The sequence below is a fragment of the Lynx canadensis genome, chromosome A3 (genome assembly GCF_007474595.2).
Source record: "Lynx canadensis isolate LIC74 chromosome A3, mLynCan4.pri.v2, whole genome shotgun sequence".
Taxonomy (NCBI): Eukaryota; Metazoa; Chordata; class Mammalia; order Carnivora; family Felidae; genus Lynx; species Lynx canadensis.
Genome location: NC_044305.1, coordinates 37,432,518 through 37,452,398, shown reverse-complemented (window position 1 = coordinate 37,452,398; position 19,881 = coordinate 37,432,518). Strand labels below are relative to the sequence as shown.

The 19,881-nt window shown below is 42.0% G+C and overlaps 1 long non-coding RNA gene across 1 annotated transcript in view; it reads right to left on the bottom strand.

The window, feature by feature from the left end:
* LOC116738002 overlaps positions 1-2,874 on the bottom strand; it is a 204,337-nt gene extending 201,463 nt beyond the window's left edge. Inside the window, exon 1 of the long non-coding RNA XR_004343469.1 lies at positions 2,760-2,874. This is a non-coding gene — a long non-coding RNA (uncharacterized LOC116738002). The remainder of the gene's footprint in view (positions 1-2,759) is intronic.
* Positions 2,875-19,881: the final 17,007 nt, after the last annotated feature.

The following is a 19,881-nucleotide window of genomic DNA, read 5'->3' as shown; positions in this document are numbered from 1 at the left end:
AGGCACTGGGGATTAGCACTTCAAATATGAATTTGGGGGAAACACAATTCAGCCCATAATAGTAGATACAGGGTTAAGTCTGAAATTCTGCATTTCTAACAAGCTCCCATGGGATATCTGTGCTATTGATCTGTGGACCATCCTTTGAAAACACTGCTCTTGGAAAGAACAGCTGCCATCTCTGTGACCCTGCCATTATGCACAGCTGTTATTAATGGAAAGGTGCCCTATTCCTCAGATGTGTTGAAGCCAAATTAATTTCTATTGTTCTCAGACAGTTTCTCTGCAACTTTAATGTGCATCCAATTCATCTAGGGAGCTTACAAAATTTCAAATTCCTGAGTCCCACCTCCAAAGGCTCGAATACTGAGTGGGCCTATGAAAGGGCCAAATGTATCTTTCCTTTTACGTCACTCAGATACAGATGATCCTCCAGACCAAGCTTTGGGAAGCACTGATCTACCATGTTTGTATCCTAGCTCCTCAACCAGCCTACTTGGTGGGAGTTCTTTAAAACAGGAAACATGTCTATGCCAGTGTGTCTGAAAGTTTAATATGCATGTGCTTCACCTGGAGACCAGGTAAAAATGCAGATTCAAATTCGGTAGTTCTGGGATGGAGTCTGAGAGTGCTGCATTGCTAACCAGCTCCACGTGATGCTGATGCTGCTGGTCTGTGTACATTTTGAATGACAGTGACAAGATTCTACATCTCACACTATGCCTGGACAGGGACTGATCTCACAGGCTCGTTTAAGAAACTCTTTGTATAATTCGTGCATTGACCATTTATCTTTCATACATCTTTACGCTTTAATGCAGTACATAATATAATAAACCTTCCATTATCTGATCGTCTCGAAATTGATTCCTCCTACTGTTCATATAATTCTTAATTCAATTGTCCTGGGGACTCTCCTTGAGTAATAGAAATTAGAATGTTGGACTGCAGGATCAGAATTCTAAGTAACTGTGACAAATTGAAGAAATGCTACATTATAAATGAACAGAATAAAGTCCAGTAGGGATAGGTACAAGTCAGTGCCCTTAGGCATGAAAAATAAAAGATGTGCCATGAGGAGACCTGTAAAGCACACATGAAGGGGAAATCCAGAATCTCATCACTCAAGGTGAGATGTTATACTAAAAATGAGCATCCAGGCAAGAAATTGCGGAGGAGCAAGGCAGCAAATGTCTCTTTTATAATGCAAAGCCCTGAGTTAGGAAGAAATATATAACTAAGCATTAAAATTACTCTTCAGATTACTATATTTTAAATATTATACTTGTGATACTTATGTTTGCATGGCTTCTAAACTGGTTTTGACATTTTCTACTCAGGTTATACCTGCGATACATTTATTTCCCTTAATAGTTATGAATACCAATCCTGGCACATTAGAATCATCTGGGCCACTTTTAAAACTGCTATCCAAGACCATCTATGTTAATCTCCTAGAGGTGCTGTAACAAAGTACCACAGCCTGGGTGGCTTATCGCAACAGAAATGTATTGTCTCACAGTTCCAGAAACTAGAAGTCCAAAATCTGGGGATCAGCCATGCTCCCCCCCGAAACCTGGATGAAAAGGATCCCTCCATGCCTCCTCCAGCTGCTGGTCACCTGGAGCTCATCTTGAGGCAGCATAACTTCAATCTGATCTTACCATGGCATTTCCTTTATATTCTCATCTCTCTGTGAGATTCTTTGTATTTGAATTTCCCCTTTTTATAAGAACACTAGTCGATTAGATTGGGATTCATGATAATGGCTTTAATTTAACTTGATCACCTCCTTACAGATCCTACTTCCAAATAAGGTCACATTCTGAGGTACTGGGGGTTGTGACTTCTACAAGTCTTTGCAGGGGGCAGGGGCGGGGATGGGGGCAGGGAGGGGCACAGTTCAACTCATAACAACATCCCAGACCAATTACATCAGAATCTCTTCAGTGAGGCCCAGACATCAGCATTTTGTAACTGCCCCCAGGAGGTTATTATACACAGCTGAGGCTGAACAGCTCTTCCCTGGGAGAAGGTCTACAACAGCCACATTGTCATGGGAAGCCACTGGTACTGAGAGTAGTGAATGTTTTGGTCGCTAAGCACCAAAACTGAGGCAAGGGGAGATAAATAACTAATATTCTAAAACAGTTTTTGCTCAATACAAAGTGCATATGGGATAAATTAGGAGCTTTAAAAGGACACTGCAGCCTGGGCATACCCCAGAGATTCTGATGTCATGAGTCTGAGGTGAGACCTGAGCATGGAAAATTGTAAGTTCCTCCAGGTCATCCTGCTATGCAATCAAGATGAGAACCCCTGTTTACTGAGACAGATTTGCTACAAAGTGGCCAGCCTGGCCCTCAAGACCAGAAAAGCTGGGACAGGAACCCCATGCTTCTAACAGTAGACTTTGTTCTTTCCGCTTACCATCTTACCTTTTCAACAGATCAACTTACAACATCACACTGAAGGATCTTTAAATACTATCTTTCCATTTCTCATGTAAACTTGGGCAGGCCTTTGTCATCTTAAAAAATATAACCTTCCCCTAACTCTACTTTCAATCAATTACCTTTTCTCCCTTCACTATCAGGCAAAGGGAGATACTCCAAACTCGTCTTGATTAACTTCTCACTTTCCATGTACTTCATAAGCTTCTGAAACATGAGTTCTGCCCTGATCATTTCCCTGAAATGGAACTCACCAAGGTCTGCTCTCAGAGGCCAAATACAAAAGATAGGCAGTCTTCATCTTACCTGAACTGTGCTATGTGGTTTTCAAGACCTTCATTGGCTCCGTTTCTTCGTGTGCTCCTCCTTTCCTTCCATGGAATCTTCCCTTTCACTTTCCTTCAGGGGCTCCTCTTGTTCATCTGCCTGTTAAATTTTGGTATCCATTTTAGAATTATTTTTGTCTCATTGTGGCTTAGGTTGAAGCATATGAAATTGTGCTTTCTGCAGGCCAAAAGTGGTTAAATATTGGTCACATCATCCTGTTTAATCTAATGCCCTATCTCAGTACACTGTGGACCACACTACTCATGGCTTCAGCCATCACCTGTATACAGTAACTGATACTCAGTTGTCAAAATATTGTAATATTTCCCACCAATTGGTAAATGGTTGGCAACCAGTGCCCTCCTCTGACCAGTGCCATCTCATGACCCTGTCTATCCTACCTCTTTTCCTGGGACTCCTGCAACCTCCCAGTGATCCAAAAAGGGAAAATGTCCGGCATAACCAAGGACTCTCTGAATCCTGCTTCAAGGCTACAGCCAGTAACTGTTCTGACTGGTTAGCATCCATGTTATACTGAGTATGGAAAATTTTCATATTACCCCTATGTATCCATGATTTCCATATGAATCTGTCCAGCTAAATCACCTTTTCCTAGCCTTAGACCCATATTGCACCTGACTTTTCCCACTTAGGTATCACATAGACACATCAGAATCAATATACCTAAGATGGAACATCAAACCTCCCAGAGTGACAGACTAACTTTGATAGCTCCAATGAACTACATCTCCAGGCATTCATGCCCTTGTGTAGTCCCTTGTCACACTGACTCTTGCTTTGGCCAATGGGACAATATCAAACCTAATGGAAGCAGAGGCTTAAGAAGTGCTTGTCTATTTGGAATGCTTGCTCCAGGGGACATCAGCCAAACTCTAAAGTAGCTCAGACTTGATTTCTTTGTGATGAGACCACATTGAGAAGGAGAGGCCAAGGGTAGGAGCATTGAGGCCCCAAATATCATAGAGCATCCCCACTCCATCCTGTCAAATGTCTGACCTACAGATTTTGAGATTTAAAATAATTGTTGTTTAAGCTTCTCCATTAGGCAAGGTTCTCCAGAGAAACAGAAGCAGTCAGATGTGTATGTGTGTGTGTATTTATATGTATATGTTTGTTTGCTTGCTGTAAGGAATTGGCTTATGTGATTATAGACACCTACACATCCCAAGATCTGCAAGGTAAGCTGGCAAGTTGGAGACCCAGGAAGGCCAATGGTGTAGTTCTAGTCTACGTCCAAAGGCCTGAGAACCAACAAAACAGATGATGTAGTTCTAGTCTAAAATGAGAAAACGCAAGACCCAGAAACAGCTGATGCTTCAGTTTGAGTATGAAGCCAATAAAAAGCTGACATCTCAGTTCAAAGGCTGTCAGGCAGAAGGAATTCTCTCTGACTCAAGGAGAGTCAGCCTGTTTGTTCCTTTAAGGCTTTCAGTTGATTGGATGAGTCTCATTCACATTAGGGAGGGCAATCTGCTTAACTCAGACTATCAGCAAAGATGTTAATCTCATCCAAAATACCCTCACAGAAACACCTAGAATAATGTTTGACTTAATATTGACCTAACCAGTCAAGTTGACATATAAAACTAACCATCACAACTTGTAAGCTTTGGGTTGGTTATGTACTAAGACATGAGAGAGAAAAAAAAAATACTCCTTATGCAATATGATATAAGATTGGCTTATATAATACAGACTCAAATATACACCTTGCATAATATGACCCACTTCAAGAAATGACATTATCATTTATCTAGTACCCAAATCCAAAACCTACGATTATCCTAGAAAGATAGTTTTCCTTCATTGGCAGTAGATCGCCAACACTTTTTAATTCTGCCTCCTAATTAATTTCAAAAGACTCTTTAACCTCACTTCACTGCTCTTGGTAGAACAAAAATGGCAAGTACCTGGTACTGTGCTGTCATTCCTCCCATCAATGACCATGGCAAACATAGCCAATTCATCAAGGCTCTGTGTTCAGCTCACCCAGGAAAGTGCCCACATAATTCTCCTCAACACCCCACTCCAGGCATTTACTATAAATCAATCACACAGCATGCAACCTATTTGCTATCCCTGTTCTAGACACTCCTGATTTATCACTTTTATTAAGGCAAAAGCCATTTTGCTGGTTACACCAACCTCCCCTACCACTACCTAAATCAATTTATCTTCTACCTTTTTAGAAGGATTACCAAATTAATCTTTCTCAAATGCATTTAACATTGTCTGGGTTGCCAACCTGTGCTCACCTCAGGACTCAGAGGTGATTTGGGTGTGTGGCAGATTGGTAGCAAAGATAGCTCCAATTCTCTGCCCTTTCCCATGTCAATGTCCCTTATAATGTAATTTTGCAGCTCCTCCCACCAAGAGATAAAGTCTATTTCTCTACCCCTTCAATCTGGTCTAGTGAGTGACTTGCTCTGAGTAGAAGTCACATTGTGGAGATTCTGAACCTAATCCTCAAGAGATTTTGAGTGCTTGCTCTCTTTCTTAGAAGCTTGCCTCTGCCATGAGAACAAACTTGGGTTAGCCTGCTGGGGGATGAGAGATGATGTGGCATGGAGCCTCATCTCCTAAGCTAAATGCCCTCCCAGATAGGTCAGAGAGCATGGTCAAGATCAACAAAACCACCTGACTACCCACAGCTGACCACAGTTTGATGCACAAGCCATGGCCACTCAGATGACCCATAGACTTCTGAGGCTTTCTGGTTGTTTGCTACACTGCATCTCATGGCCACAGGTAACTGATGCAAGGGTTATATGAAGGACCTGTGAAGCAGACCCATCATAGCTCTATTTGCATGAGGAACTAAAACACTACTCCAAGAGAATTCATCCAACTGATTCAAAAACCCAACTATAACAACCAGTAAAGTCCATAGGTGGCCATTGTAGGACAACCTTTATAAGGCTATAAGAATACAATGGGGCACCTGCAGACCCAACAATGCTGATGCTAGCACTTTCATCCCTGGTGGGAGACAAAGCCTGCATCAGCACCTAAGTATCCCCAGAATCTTCAAAGGGCATTTGCCAGCATCAGCGGCCTTAGCAGCTGACATCCCTACAGGGGACTGAAGCAGAGAAAAATGGTAGACACCACATGGCAGCCAAGAAGATTATATTTGTGAGAACATTTGAGATGCCTCTGGGGACTTCCAGATATAAAAGAAGGCACCTTGAAAGGTCCTGCCAAAGAAAGAATGCTTTGTGATAATGTTTTTGACTCTATCTTACCCCACAACCTGGTATGCACTTGGGAAATGATTTACAAAAGTCTAAAATCGTTCAATGATTCTCCTTTGCCCTCAAAAGAATAAAGCTGGTTAATGTTGAAATACAAGTTCATTCATCCCTCACCTCCCATGTATGCATGCCCACACATTCACACACACAATTTTCACCTGCATTATTTCTACTCATTTCTATCTTTGCTCTCCCCACAACTCTGACATCATGTGGTTTCTCATTTCCTGCTGTATCAATGGCCGAGGTGAATTCCTCTTTCTGAAAGAGCATCTCAGAGGCCCCACAATTGACCTCCCTATAGAACACAGGATTTTAAACAAGGAGTAGAAGCTATAGTTCTTTTCTTTAAGCTACAGTGTAAGCAAGGGGAAAGGTGGTCCCTTCCCTCAAGTGGCAGCAGCAAAATTGAACTTTCAGTAGAATATGCACCAAAAAAAAAAAAAAAAAAAGAAAGAAAAGAAAAGAAAAGAAAAAAAAAGTCCACAAATTTAAAATTCAAAATTTAAATTCATTGCAGGTCTTGCCTTTAAGAGTGAAATCTATTTCTCCACTCCCTGAATCTGGGCTTGACCATGTGACTTACTTTGGCCAATAGGACATCAGCAAATGTAATGCCAAGAGGGGGTTGAACAGTGCTTGCACTCAATTAAGGCTTGCTCTTTTTCTGCTGTACTTGGAACTCTGAAGTAGTAATTTGAAGGAGCCCAAGCTAGCCTACTGGAAAGGCCACGTGGAGGAAAGATAAAGCACTCCAGCTGTCCAACCACCAAACATGTAAACGAGGTCATCCTCTCCTATCTAGTTCCAGCTGAGTTGTCAGATGCAGCTGTTACAAGAGTGAGCTTAGGCAAAACCAGCTAAGGACTGGCCCCCCTATCCCAGTCCAAAATGCCAACTTACATAATTGTGAGCAAATAAATAATTGTTAGTGCAAGCCACAAAATTTTGGGATAGCTTGTCTACGCAGCAAAGGCTAATGGGTGCATCACTAAAAAGAAGGTATCCGATGTCAGAGGAAAATAGTGCAGTGGGGAGTCATAACAATGCCTTGTATAAGATGGGCTTTCTACACCACAGCTAATTGCAAAGGGGTTAGGATGGGAGAATTTATTTCTGTCTCTATTATCAGGATCTTATTTTAAAGCCTATATAGGAGAGAAGACAAAATAAACAACAAAAAACAATATAAGATAAAATCCAAACAATAGCTTCTTTCAAATCTTAGGGGAAAAAAAAAACAGGTGTATTTTTCTAAGAAGAGTAGTTATATGTACATAAATTATGTAATTGTCCATGTTGTCTTCTTTGGTTTAAACAAATTCAGGGGCATCTGGGTGGCTCAGTTGGTTTAGAGTCCAACTTTGGCTCAGGTCATGCTCTCAACAGTTCCTGAGTTCGAGCCCTGCATCGGGCTCTGTGCTGATAGCTAAGAGCCTGGATCTTACTTCAGATTCTGTCTCCCTCTCTCTCTGCCCCTCTCCTGCTCATTGTCTCTCTCTCTCTCTCTCTCCAAAATAAACATTAAAAAATTTTTTTTTAATTCAGATCCATATTTACATCCTGCCTCTAACATGTGACTAGGATTTTTCAGATGCAATGCATGTACTGGTCATTTATTTATTGGGGGATCACATTTTCCACATAATATACAAATTTTTACTTCTATTCTGCTTTTTCACCTTTTACCTATTATATTTGTCCTGATAGCATTCTAAATAGTTTTTGAATGAATATATGATATATGCAACATTCATTTGTTCATTTGTTCTATTTTGACCTATAGGCAAGTCACAATGTCCATTCTTCCTTGTTATCACCTTCTACCTTTTTCCACATGGCCACCCAGAGTCATGGGAAGGGAGGAGGAAGTGGGAAATAAAAGTGGTAAAACATTTTGCAATTTTCCCAGTGCTAGATATAATCTAAGAGATGTGAATTTTCTATTGAAATAGTTTCCCCCATAACAATACACTCTTATTAGAACCGTATTTTTGCTGACAAAGCCAAGTTACTTCACTCAGCATTCTGCATGTAGTAGAAGGAAAAAAAAAAAAAAAAGCAAACACAAAACATCACTGTGCTCATCACTGTGATATTAATACACTTTGATTTGCCCAGTCTCTCTTATTTATTTTTTTTAGAGATCCACAGTCTTCCTTGACACTTCCAAATGACTCTGAGACTGACTGCATTCGAAGAAACTTATTTGAATTTTGATCTACATCTTTAATCAGGCAACTTGCTTTGAATGCATTAGTTTGAATAGTAGTAGAGTCAAATGGCTATTGTTTTTTCTGTAACGTGAGTAAGGAAATTAAAAGGATTTAGGGATTAGCTTGAATGTCTTCTTTTATGTGACCTAAATAATATAGTGTCTTATTATTACTGCATTCCTGACAATAAAGCATACAGTGCTTTCCAATGAGTTAAAACAATAGCTATATAACTAGAAAACATATTACTCATGTCTGTTATGTATTTAGTTGTCCATTATTAATATTAATCATCTTTGCTTTCTCCCAGAGAGCTTAAAGTCCTATATATTTTACAATCAAAACTGTCAAGAATTATAACACTACTCTATGTGATCTCTATAAAAGGAGATATAAATGCCAATCAAAAGGACCATTGGTTGCTTCATTTATATTCAAAATGCTTCTGTCCATAAATTACATTAATAGTTTATATTCTCCTTACCTAGTCTCAGAAAGAACTCAAAGCATGTCCGTTCCTTCTTTCTTATAACCTCTGCTTGAGGAGGAAGAAGCCCTAGAAGAGCCCTGGGAGCCCCCTTGCCCCACACCACCCACAAGATATGGAGAGCAGGCTACCATTTGCCTCTCTTCTAGACACTCCCAGATTCAGGGTCTTGATGCAACAGGGAGTAATGGAGACCCTGTATGCTGCTGAGCTGACTCAGGTGGCACACTTTAGGTCACCATTACGGTCCTGTCCACCATATTGAAGATGTCTGGGCCCATGACTCTTGTTTCTTTCTACTTTGGCAAGGGGAACAATTGTCCAATGCTACATACACTGAAATGTCACTGTAAGCCTATCTCATAACAGAGTCTTTTTCAACTTCTGGAAAATATACCTGACAGTGGGTCCAGCGCATTCCAGTCTGATTCCAACTTTACTGACTACTACTTAAAAGAAACTCAAGAGCACATGTAATTTAAAGGATTCTTTACTAATCCATTTTGAAATGTCATTCCTTTACTCCAAACACATCCGGAGAACATGCTAATAAGCACAAAGCAGGGAATACCTGTTTAAAGAGCCACGCAGAAACAAGAGAGGCCATTCCTCAAGGATGGCAAACTGTGTGATGACAACTGTGTGATAACATTTGAACAATGACTTCAAATTTAGATGTCTCATTTTCTAGGACATCTAAACTGTGGACATTGGACCAGATTGGGGGAAAGCCACCTTCTGACTGACTTACAGGTCAACCCCTTCAGATAACAGACAATGGAGGCAAGATCAAGCAGACACCTAGAGGTTCACTGCCAGAGCTGTGTCTATTCTCCTGGTCATCCCCTGTGATTTTCTCTCTTGCCATTCTTATAACTTCCTGGCTCTAACTGGAAGCTGGAGTGGCACTGTTAGAGCAGAATTTAATATCCACATTTGCTGGTGCCATGACTTTGCAGATGAGAAGGGGGTATGCATCGTGAAGACATGACTGTAGATGGAAAGCTGATGGTTTATCGTTGATATTTTTTCAAACTGAGAAACAGTTTAAAACCACTATATTTATTTAACTAGTTCATTAATGAAATCATCAGAGAGTGTCTATAGGCCTGGCACTGCACTCGGGACCTACAGATCAAAGTAAATGAGAACAAATGGTCACTGCCATTTCTTGTGTCCTATGATGGCAGATGTTCATTAATTTACTCAAACAAATATTTATTGAGTCCACAACTATGTGCCAGGCACTCTTCTAGCTCTGGGGAAACAGCAATGAATAAAACACTAAAATCCCTTCCCTTAATGGAAGCTTACAATTTAATGAAGGGAATTGTAAAATTAAAAAAAGCAGAATAAGTAAGTAAAATATACAGTATGGAGATTGTGCCAAGTTCTATGGAGAAAAAGCAAGCAGGGAGGGAATTAGGAAGTGGGGTGGGGTTTCATTTTGCACAGGCCACCCAGGGAAAACCTTGAAGAGAAGAAAATGTTTGGGTAAAAAACAAAAGTTATCAAGGAAGTGAGCCACATGCATATTTAAGAGAAGAGCTTTCTAAACAAAGAGAAAGCAAAGGCCAAGCCCTGAAAGAGAGCATGCCTGGTGTAATGAAGGGATGGCTCCTGATTTTATATTCCCCAAACATGGCCACCACAATATTTCCCATCCCATATGACCTTCCAGAGCCTTGTCATCCTGCCCTCTATCAAGAGGTGGAGTCTATACCTCCTTCCCCTGAACCTTGACAGGGCTTTGTGACTGCCCTGACTTGTAGAGTCTGTCAAGTATGATAGAAATGACACAGGGTAACTTCCAGGCAAGTTCATGAAAGGGAGTACAGCTTCTGCTTGGCTATATTTCTTGGGATGCTTACCCTGGGAACTCAACCACCACGTTGTGAGGAAGCACAGGCCATACAGAAGCCCACATTATGAGGCACTAAAGCTGAGCTTCCAATGATGGCCAGCAGCCACATGAATGACTGGTCTTGGAAGCAGTTTCTCCAGCCCCTTGTTGTCCACTGTCAGCTGATACCATGTGCAGCAGCAATGAGCCTTCTCCGCTGATCCCTGGTCAAAGTGCAGAGTTGTGAGCAAAATAAATTGTTTCTGTTGTTTCTAACCACTCTATTTTGGAGTAGGAAGAGGGTCAGGTAACCAAAGCAAGTGAGGATGGCATTGCAGTTGGATTAGGAGGCAGTTGGAGGAGAGGAGGCAAGCCAGACCCTCCAAGGTTTACAGATTATTGCATATCCTTTGCCTTTCACTCCATTCAGAAAGCTACTGAACTAACAAGTAAATGCTGGTCCCTCTCTGGGTTCTGGGTGTCATCAAGAAGACAGCTTCTAACAGGCACACATCTTCTTAACCCCCCTTGAGCAGAGATCTTTTTCCAAGAGAGGGAGACCTCCTTCTACTTCCCACAGTTTTACATTTATGATGACAAACTCACACAGGCTAATCTGACCAGCCTGTTTCCTGACACCAAAATTTTAATATTTGCCAAGAGAATATCCCCCAAGGAAGCCCCAAGGAATGTTGGCCCAGCCACTGCCTCCAGTTACAGGGAGACTTCAATATCCATGCTTATATAGGTTTCAGCCAACTTAGACCCACAAATGCCCAAATGGGGTAAGAAAAGGGTACTTTCCACAGAGGCTTCTAGACTTTGTTTTCCCTCTGGCTTAATAAGCCTCTAGTTTGCTGACTTTGAGGGCTGGGTATGGCCCATCTGTCATGGAGACATTTGCTTGGTCGTGTGGGAGGACAGGCAAACGCAATCCTGGAAACAAAGTGTTTTTCAAGGGAGGCTCAGGAAGACAAGCATTAAAATAATCCGTCCTTGCTGAGGTTTTAAACAGGTTAATGCACCAATGTGATGACGTGCAGTATCTGTCCCCATTTGGGGCCATATTTATAAAATTTCCTCAATCTGGGCATTTGTAAAGCTAGACGAAAAGTGGGGTGAGGTGAAGCCCCAGGATAATGGCACCTAAGATGAGTCTGGAGGGAAACAGGTCACTGCTCCTGAGTCACAAATGGATTAGGGTCATGTCTGACTGCCTCTGGGGACAAGGATTCTGGACTGAGGTCTAGGACTAGAGGGAGCAAGCATTCTATTAGTCATTCGCTCAGTTTGAGGGAACTAGTAACAGTGATAAATTTCTAAATGTTACATTATGTTCCTGGGCAGATTCAAAGGGAACATTTGGGTAGGTGGATGAGCAATAGGATCCAGCAAAATACCCATTAGATTAGACCCAGTCAGGAAGAAATAAACACTTCTGTTCTTGCTGTTTTGTTTTGCGTTAACAAACAGGATCATAGATAGGATGGCGCTATGCTGAATAATGTTTGGGTAAATGTCTTCCACGGCTGCTTTGAGAACCTTAATGTTCTCATGGAGAGATAGAGGAGGGTGGTATTGCAATGAGGGGTAGACCAAGCACATAGAAGAATACCGGCACAGTTTTTTTTGAGTGCTTATTTACTTTTGTGAGAGCGCCAGTGGGGGAGGGGCAGAGAAAGGGAGACAGAGGATCAGAAGCAGGCTCCACACTGACAGCAATGAGTCTAATGTGGGGCTCAAACTCACAAACTGTAAGATCATGACCTGAGCCAAAGTCAGATGCTAAACTGACTGAGCCACCCAGGTGCCCTCATGGCACACTTTTTGATTTTTAATTTGTTCACATAGATTTAAAATCATGTCATTCCATCAGAGGGATGTTAAGCATTTCTTAAGAGAATTTGGTCACAGAAAGTGAGAACTAAAGGGTTTCTTCAAGATGTTCTTCTCATCTCAAAGATGAGAACCCTAAGGCCCAGAACAGTTAAGTTTCTTTTGCAAAGTTCTTAGCTGTTTGAGGACCAATAATCATACATCCTAGAGTTTAGGACCCTTAACACTATTTACTTCAGTGGCTGATACATAAGTCAGTCATTCCAACATCACCAGCATTAGCACCTGGCATATACAAAAGTCACTCAATTGGGGTGCCTGGATGGCTTGGTTGGTTAAGCATCCAACTCTTGATTTCAGCTCAGGTCATGATCTCACAGTTTGTGAGTTCAAGCCCCACATCAGGCTCTGCTCTGACAGTGCTGAGCCTGCTTGGGATTCTCTCTCTCCCGCTCTCTCTCTCTGCCCCTCCCCCACTTGCTCTCCCCACTGCCCTAAAAATAAATAAACTTAAAAAAATCACTTAATAATGATGGCCTCCCCCCACAAGCCTGTAAGATCTTTCACGGGTGGGTCTTGTTTACGCCTGACCCCTCCACCCTCAGGGTCTAGCAAATTGCCTCTCATAAGAGGGGCTCATTTTCAATAGATAAATGGACAAATGCTGGATACCACACACACTCAAAATGTTAACATTTTTGTTGTTTCTTGTTGCTGAAATACCAATATATTAAGCCTCTTCTTCTTCTTCACTCATTCAATAGATGTGATTGAGTATCTTCTATGTGCTAAATGCATGGATATAGTAATGAGCACAGCAGATGGACAGATCTGGCCTCATGGAGCTGACATTCCTATGACTGCCCAGCTATCACTAAGCAGTCAAAGAAGTTGACCTGGCTTGACCAGGGCTGGCAGGCCAATCAGATGAGATGTGATTACATATTAAACCAGTCACAAAGCTATTCAAGACAGAATGGTGTCAGTAGTTTCAGGTAATAAGTTACATGGCTAGTCAATGGATTAAAGGATCGGTGTGGCCAAAATAGTCTCCAGAAACCCCCAAGGACAGTGTGAGAAGCTTCTTGAGAATATGGTAAGATTTGAAAGAGCAGGGAGGAGAGAAGGAGGATAGCATCCCAGGGAGGTGGAGTAAGTGGGAGAAACAACATGAGCATGAATAAGGGGCCAGGAATGATTTTAGTCCAGTCAGATTTTAGGCCCGAGGGTATGAGTTTAAGTAGGAAAGGTAGGACCAGATGGCAAAGGCACCAATTATGGAAAAACCCAAAGATAAAACAATATATTTAATATTCACTTTGAACAATGGCTGGAAAGTGAATGACAGATCATCTGCAGGTGTATAATCTATTTCGACATGTTTCTGACCAGAGTGAAGGTATACCTCGAGACTCACTCCTCCATGAACCTTCCACTCCCTTCAAAACAATAGTTCTTTAGGTAAGGAAACCCACAAGGCTATGAACTGTCAAAATGTGAGAGATTAAATTCCATGATTACTTTCTTAGCTTACACTCCAGTTGTTAATACTTTACAATGAATGCTCCACAGTTAATACTTTAGAAGATGAATTTTTTTTTTTAATTTTTTTTTCAACGTTTATTTATTTTTGGGACAGAGAGAGACAGAGCATGACCGGGGGAGGGGCAGAGAGAGAGGGAGACACAGAATCGGAAACAGGCTCCAGGCTCTGAGCCATCAGCCCAGAGCCTGACGCGGGGCTCGAACTCACGGACCGCGAGATCGTGACCTGGCTGAAGTCGGACGCTTAACCGACTGCGCCACCCAGGCGCCCCTAGAAGATGAATTTTAAGTACGTGCTTTCACTTGTCCGTCTATCTGTGGATCTACTCTGTAAATGGAGTCCAGAGCACAAATAGAATTAAAGCAAATTAGGCTTTTAAAAGTAGAGAATAGGTGCATATTGTATGCTAAAATGTCAATGCCATGGCTATAGGTCAAAGTTCAAATATTGCCCATAATGAAGCAGTGTGAATGGGGAGGGATGAAGGTAGAGACAATGAACAGATGTGTGAATGAAATACCAAACTAAGCCTTAAATTAACTGCTCTGAGAAGTCAGCTGTACCACTGTAAAGTTAGGGATTTAGGTCTAGGTGGTAGATTCCACATATTGTTGGCCTCAGTTATTGACCTGCCTCTGTCCATACACATGCCCTCTAACTTTGGAACCCCTTCCTGCTCTGACTCTGAGCCAGCCTTGGGACTTGCTCTGGCCAACAAGATGGAATAGAGGGAAGACATACCATCTCTGAGCCTAGAACATAAGAAATTCTCTGTGTTTCTGCTCTAAATCTTGGAGCCCAGCCAGGCCACCATCTGAACATGCTGGGCTACCCTGCAGGATGAGAGACCACAGGGAGCAGAACCCAGTTGTCCCAGTTATGGCCACCTTAAACCAGTTACCAGCCAGATGATCCCCAACAATGTGAGACCCTGACCAAGATTGGCAGAACCATCTATCCCAGACACAGCTGACCCCAGATGCATGAGTATGCCCAGCCTAGACCAGAAATACTGTCAGCTGGCCCTCAGACTCAAGAATAAGGACAAATGCTTGTTATTTTAATCCACTGAGCTTTGGGCAGATTGTTGAATAATAACAGCTATCTGACAGAGAACAGATCCTGGCTGTACATTATAGTCTCTTGGGAATTGTAAAATATAGCAATGCCTACCAATTTTCTCCCCACACCAAGATTTTGTTTAGTCCACATAGATATTGTTGTATTTTTTTAAGTTCCCCAGATTTCTAATGTGTAACCAGTGTTAAAACTTCCTGACTAGAAAAATCTCCTGCCCCCTTGCCCCCATCTCTCCAAATATTAAAATTCTAGGTGGGTGAGGCATTTATTGTCTTAGGTCTGGATAACACTAAAATGTGTTTGCTTTTGCACTTGCATCACTGAGAAGATGCACATGAATCTATTTTCCTACATGCAAAGTGATCCTCTAAATGTCCATCAGTTTGTCCAGGCAATAAGAAGTGATTTCTGTCCCAAAAGTAAATATTCAGGGTCCCAAGGGCACCTCCATCCCTGTGGATGCTGGCTATAACAGACCTAAACCCCTTTGCAATTTAGTATTTAATTTAGGCTATGAATCAGGCACAACCAGACACAAAAGGGATCAGACAGCAGTAGGGAGTGGGGATTGGGGGAGGGATTTTCACAGGGGGTTACACTGCTTTTATATTCTAATTATCTGTCAGAGGGTGGGTTTGTGAGAGTAAGTGATCCACTGGGAGGATAAACTTGAAAAAGAACTTTTATTGGACAGTAAGAAGATCTGTGTGGTAGATCCCTTGGTGCCCTGTCCAAATCCTCTTTCCTGGGCAGGTGTAACTCTTTCCCAGGTATATAGATGTTGCCTGCCAATGGCCCACTACCTGGTCCCTTTGCCAGAAAATGGTCTGTAGCAGACAGAAGCTACCTGCCTGGAAATCCCTGGGAGGTTGTGCCCTCCTGCACCTGACCTGGAGGCAACTTGCCACTGGCTGATGACCGATGGGCACAGAGTAGGAAACCCTGGGCTCTTTTCTTCAGGCAGAACAGCCCTCTGGTGCCTCTGACACTCTAGAAGTCCCCATAGGATAAAGCTGAGCCTCAACTTTAGCAGAAAGCCTGTTTTTGATGACTTCTTCCCTTGCCCTCTCCTGCTTCCCTCCCTCCTTTTCCAAAGAGTTCTCCCTCCATAAATCAGCTGCACCAGAATCCCTATCTCAGGCTCTGCTTCCAGGGAACCCAGCCTAAGAATATCTGCTTTCCTGAAGGTCTCTAGCTCAAGTCCTGTCAACATCTCTGTCTGTCCCTTCCTCCCTTCGGCTGGCTCTGAGGAAGAGCCACCCTCTTCCCGTGAGATGTTACCCACAGATGCTCACTCTTTGCCATCTTCTCCGATCACGGGTATTGTTGCTGCTCCACCAGTACCCTTTGCATCCTTCCAGGTCTTTTTCTACCAACCTTCATTCTGACTTCATGTATCCCGCATGGCCTCCATCTCGGCCAGGGCTCCAGGGAACTGTCCCTGCCTCTGGCTCCACTCCTTTTAAGAAAGTACTCAAGGGGCGCCTGGGTGGCGCAGTCGGTTAAGCGTCCGACTTCAGCCAGGTCACGATCTCGCGGTCCGTGAGTTCGAGCCCCGCGTCGGGCTCTGGGCTGATGGCTCGGAGCCTGGAGCCTGTTTCCGATTCTGTGTGTGTCTCTCTCTCTCTGCCCCTCCCCCGTTCATGCTCTGTCTCTCTCTGTCCCAAAAAATAAATAAACGTTGAAAAAAAAAATTAAAAAAAAAAAAAAAAAAAGAAAGTACTCAAGGTCACAATCCAGCCTTACTGCCTCCCCCAACTCCAGCCCACACTGATCTCTTTAACCTCCTTCTTCACTTAACATCTACCCATGCAATTTAGCCCTGAAAGAAATCCCTATGTGTTGTCTTTATGCACCACACTTGCCTTCACTACGTGTTTTACTCATTTGTCTTGTCTCTCTAACAAAATAGTAGGTCCTCATTAGGGACTGTACCTTTCTTATAATTTAGTGCCTGGTTCTAAGATACATACTATCTGCTGAGCTAAAAAGAAAAAGGCTAGAGTTACACTTAGGTCTCATAGTGCAGGGGTACACAAAATCTAACCTTACTGTCAGAGCACACAGGTAACTAAGTGGTTGGGACTTGCCAGCTCAGAATATCACATCTTTAACAATTATATTCCATACAAGAAGGACCCAATAGACTGAAATGCCCAGTTGCCAAGTTTCCTAGTTAATTGTGAAGATAGATACATTGTTTCCCCTTTGCAAATGCTACTGTTGTTTCACATAATGACTTTAACTATAATGGAAATGAGTCTGGACAGATCAATTTTTAGCCCTTAGCAAGTTAAGTGTGTCAATATAGCATGTAAACAGCAATAGAGATTGGTAATTAATAGTACAGTTTTATTCCTATATTATAATACCTCTCCTTTCTCTTTTCCAATTAAATTAAAAAATCTTTTGTAATTAGCACAATTTATACCACTACCATAAAAACCATTTCTCTAAGGGCACATTATGCAAAATGATCTACAATTTCAACTTATATGTTGCAAGACACAAAATATACAGATGTAGTCAATGTATATAAAGGAGGCTTTAAATTCTCTCCCAGAATTTTCATGCCACAAATTTTAAATTATGAAGATTAACTTCCAATAAGCATCCTTACCTTGGACTTAAATGTATTTCTCAGAAATGAAGACATGTTACACTAGTGACAGAGTAAAGTGTAACTGAGTTGTACTTATCTGAAGGGCAGTCTTCTACTAGGAAACCCCACTCAAGAAAACAGCAGACAGAGCTGAGCAATCCAAAGTCAGTTTGCCAAAAAGAGAGAGAGAGGAGGAGGAAGAAGGGAGAAGGAGAGAGAAGGAAAGAAGGAAGGAAGGAAGGGGGAGAAAGAGAGAAAGAGAAAAGAGCAGAAAGAAAGAAAAAGAAAAGAAGGAAGAAAGGAAGGGATGGAGAAAAGAATGAAAGAGAGGATGGAAAGAAAAGAAAGGAAGAAAGAGGAGAAAGAGAAAGGAAAGAAAGGAATGGCAGGAAGAAAGAAAGAGAGAGAAGGAGAGAGAGAGGGAGGGAGGAAGGAAGGAAAGAGGGAAGGAACGAAGGAAGGAAAGAAGGAAGGAGGGAGGGAGGAAGGGAGGGGGGAGGGAAGGTAGGAGGGAGAAAAGAAAGGAAAGAGGGAGAGGCAAGGATGGAAAAAGGGAGGGAACAGAGGAAGGAGAGAAAGAGTCAGTCTGGTTTGTTGAAATGGCTGTGATAAAGCACAAAAGCTGAGGGTCATGGTTTAACAGATAGGCCCTCAGTTCAGCTCCTGAGCCTTTTGAGGTACTTTGCAAATACTTGTTGCATTCTTGGTTACCTAACTTGCCAGCTCCAGCAGATTAAAATCAGCATTTTGTTATGGCAGGAGAACTGCAGGAGGTCAGCTAGCCACCTATGAAGCCACAACTTGAAACTGGAGAAAAGACAGAAAACACTGCATGACACAAAAAGTGGCATTTGTTATGATTATTGTGAACCAAGAAAAGACAAGTCTGGTTCTGAATCTTTGTTGAATAAGGCAGAGAAATGTGTAATGTGTTTCTGAAAGACTTCCGGCAAACATTCCAAAAATTGGTCATGTTTTAAAAGGAAAAAGCTTTGAAAACCAACAATATTCATGGATGTTTAATTGCCTTGATTCCATGGGTCAGTTTCCACTTCAGGTACTCTGACCCAGGTCCTCATAAACTAAAGGAATGTTCCTCAAACGTCCCAGACTTTCCATTAGACCTTAAGATTTTTACTTGGAAGATAGGGTGACCATAATTATTATGACTAGCTTATTACTCAAGGGAGGTGGGGAGGAGAGCAAGGGGTGCACATAAGATAGACTGAGATCATCAAGTAGGATGTGGTTCCATTTTCACTCCATCTATGTGGATGACACACAGATCTCAAAGGCAGTTGGGTAGAGCCAAAAAAAAAAAAAAAACAAAACAAAAACAAAACAACAACAACAAAAAAAAAAACAACCAGAGGAAGAAATACATCCTTACTCCACTTTATCCCAAGAATCTCCCATCTAGATTGAACTGGATTATTTCAGCTCTCCCTTATGAATCTAAATTGTCCAAGTCTTTAAAGTAATGTAAACCTGTTCTTCATCCACCCATGGCCCATGAGTTGAAGCCAGGTCATAAGTGAAATAGAAGGAAACAGTTATTATAGGCTGAGGACTCAGTGCTGTTAAAGACAGAAAAGCATTTAAGTGCTTGGTATGGCTATAGCTAAATCAGAGAGCATAAGTGGGGTCGCTGTGGGAAAGACTTCCAGAGATACAGAAGGGTGTGTGGCCTGGAGCAACCAGGAGGATCATTGATTAAATGGGTGCTGGACTTGGTACCCAATGGAACAAAAGTTAAAAAGATGAGAAAGTTGAACAAATGCACTTTGAGCCCTCAAGCTTGGCCACCTGGAGTAAAGAAGAGACGGGTGGTTGTTGTTAATTTTATTTAATTTTATTTTAATTCCAGTATAGTTAGCATACGATGTTATATTAGATTCATGTGTACAGTACAGTGCTTCAACAGGAGACATCGTTAGTACACACAGGAAGGTAAGAAGATGGTGTGGTAATGCTGAGGGCAGTCTACATATGAGCCAGGAGAGCCCTCCAGCAGGAAGTCTGAAAAATCAGTTTCAAGTTCTTAAGAAAGACCTAGAACACAGTGTCATCTATTAGATACAATCATCTGACTTCCAGAGCAGTGCCACTTCAGATATGACCTAGATAACAGTAGCATCATCTGGGAAAAGATTAGAAATGCACCATGTTGAGCTCCACCCTAGCCCTTTTTAGTCAGGATCTCTGAGATGGGGCTG